The sequence below is a fragment of the Solanum dulcamara genome, chromosome 3, assembly GCF_947179165.1.
Source record: "Solanum dulcamara chromosome 3, daSolDulc1.2, whole genome shotgun sequence".
In the NCBI taxonomy this organism is placed as follows: Eukaryota; Viridiplantae; Streptophyta; class Magnoliopsida; order Solanales; family Solanaceae; genus Solanum; species Solanum dulcamara.
The window spans coordinates 49,621,123-49,624,026 of record NC_077239.1 but is presented as its reverse complement, the minus strand read 5'-3'; the positions used below and the strand labels follow the sequence as shown (position 1 = coordinate 49,624,026).

The following is a 2,904-nucleotide window of genomic DNA, read 5'->3' as shown; positions in this document are numbered from 1 at the left end:
CCATCAAATATGTTTTTCTTAAAGTTACGTTTCGGGTAAGCTGACTTCGGGAGGCCATAACCTCTTTATAATTTGAGAATTTGGGAAAACTCTCAACATGAAAGTTGTAGATAATTGAAATATCTTTCCAACCATAGGTCGTGGGACGAAATGTGATATCGGAGTAATAAGATATAGACGTTTTAAATCTGACAGTCCAAACTAAATAGTGAATTCGGCCCAACCCAATTCTAATTCGGGTCAGGCCCAATACCCATAAAATTAAATCTGATTTTTTGTAACTATTCCTTCATACAAAGATCACATAATTCTGGAAATTTCCAAAGAGAGAGAGAAAGGGAGTTCTTGAGAAAAATCCCAAATCCGACCAAAATTAAGTCCCGAAATCCGAAGCTCATGAAGAGAAAATTGTTGTACGTCGTGTTGGCTTCAATTTGAGCTAGAAATCAACCAATAAGGAGAAGATTTTATGTGGTGCTGCAAATTCAAGGTAATATTAAAGTCTCCTTTTCATTGTTAACAAGTTTAGTTAGAGTTTTAACGGATTAGAACGGAGAAAATAGTGTTATAAACTAGTTTGGTGATTTGTTGAGATTTATGGGTTAAAGGGTTGTTTTAGGTAGATTAAATGGATGAAATTAGGTTAGTGATGATGTATAATAATGGTTGATATTGTTTTGATGTTGTTGATGAGTTGTTGTTCTTGAATTTGGAGGAAAAAGGTGTATGAAGATTTTGAATGTTCAAACCCGTTTTTGGAATTGAGTAGCTGGTAGTAATTCTGGAATATCTCATTGTGTAGACCTTCGATTTTAGATATTAAACATGTTTTGGAAAGATAATACACGTACCTACAACTCTTATGTTTATGTCTTAGTCTATATCTGCTGTTATTATGTCAAAAACTGAGCATGAATCATAAGACAAATTCTGTCCAGATTCTGGATTGAAAATTCCTTCATGTATAGCTGTTCGTATTTTGATGATATCTCTTTGTAGAAAATGAATTTTGAGTTGATTTCTTTTGCATTGGAAACTTAAGACAGAGATATAAATGTTTTATGAAGGTTATAAAGTCCAGTTTTGCCGTTTTCATTTTCAAAATTTAGATACAACGTGAGGTACTTGACTTTCCGAATTTACTGCTTTGGTAACATGAATAATAAATCTTATTTTGTGTCAATATTTTGGATTGTTGATGTTGGTTGATGATTATATGGCTGGTTTGAAAGTGGGAAAAGTGAGCGGTATAGGGGAGGTGCTGTCCAATTTTTTTTAGAAATAACCTACTAACGATAGACTACGTTTTATTCTTGTCCATAGCTTAATCATAGTGCTTAACGTTTTAATATAGGTTGAGACAATATTGGACAACATATACGTATAAACGCTAAAGGTATGTAAAGTTAACATTTTCTTCTTTTGGCATGATCCATATGAAACGAACGAATGACGTATGCTTAAATTCCAAAGAAACTCTTATTCGTAGATATACTCGGATGGCTACCGTTCTTGATTTTCAAAATTTATATTGTTATGTCTTGACTCATGTGTATAATTCCAGCCATCCTAGTTGGTATAACTCATGTTGTGGTATAATTCATATTTTAGTATAATCCATAATTAGTGTGATTTATAATGACTATTGTCTTGGTTTTCAAATGATGGTCTGTTTTGCTTATTCTATTAAGTCTCCGATAATGATTAAATTTCACAAGGTTGCTAATGATATCTTATTCGTGCATGCTGTTATGGTATTATTCACCGAGTCCTACGATAGGCCGGGTATGTTATCATGTATGGATTCCACTACATTATTCACCGAGTCCCTTACTAGAGGGCCGGGTACGTGATATGATAATATGATATTATAATGATATGACGATATGATTATGGCACCGAGTCCCATAATGGGCCGGGTACGGTATCAGTGTACACTACTCTATTCACCGAGTTCCTTGCTAGAGGGCCGGGTATGGTATATATATACATATGACGATATATTGATATAATTGTGATACCGAGTCCCATAACGGGCCAGGTACGATATATGATGATGATATGCATGTCTTCATTTTATAAGACATAGGTACAGTGATTTATTGATTATGATACTTGACTCCTGAATCTTTATTTCAGATGTGATCTCCTTTACGGTATTTTATGCTTTATATACTCAGTACATAGTTCGTACTGACCCCCTTTTGTTCGGGGGGCTGCATTTCATGCCTGCAGGTACAAATACTCATTTTGGAGAGCCGCCAACTTAGGATCCTACTCAACGGGTTTGAAGTGCTCCATTGTCTCGGAGCCCAAACTTTGGGTACTAATCCTTATAATGTATATATTTGTGTATTTAGGGGTACGACGGGGCCTTGTCCCGTCATATGCTATTGTTAATTCTCTTAGAGGTCTGTAGACATATGAGTGGGTTGTATATAGATGTTGTCCGGTGTACTAGTATGACTTATGTTTTTGGACGTTTACATTCAGAATGGAAGCCTTGTCGGCTTACATATTATGTTATCTTATTTTTGACAATTAAGACTCCCCAAGAAATAGGTGATTTTAGTATATATATAAGTAACAGTTTGAGACAACGTGCTACCCATATAATCCTTTATCATGCTTAATTGCCGATTGACTATAGATAATATGTGTGTATACGAGGGTCCAATTCGGACACTAGTCACGGCCTACGGGGCTAGGTCGTGACAAAAGTGGTATCAGAGCAGTTCATCCTCGGAGTGTTTACAGACCGTGTCTAGTAGAGTCTTGTTTATCGGTGTGTTGTGCACCACATCTATAAACAGGAGGCTACAGGACATTTAGGACGTTGCCTTTCTTTCATATCTAAGATCGTGCAATAGAGCCCAGCCATAGGACATGAAATTCTTTTTTTCT

The 2,904-nt window shown here is 35.6% G+C and overlaps 1 long non-coding RNA gene across 1 annotated transcript; it reads left to right on the top strand.

Moving 5' to 3' along the window:
• Positions 1 to 308: 308 nt before the first annotated feature.
• Positions 309 to 2,547, top strand: LOC129881644 (uncharacterized). The gene is made up of 3 exons (XR_008765657.1): positions 309 to 490; positions 1,355 to 1,396; positions 2,236 to 2,547. It is a non-coding gene; the product is annotated as an uncharacterized LOC129881644 (long non-coding RNA).
• The last annotated feature ends 357 nt before the right edge of the window (positions 2,548 to 2,904 follow it).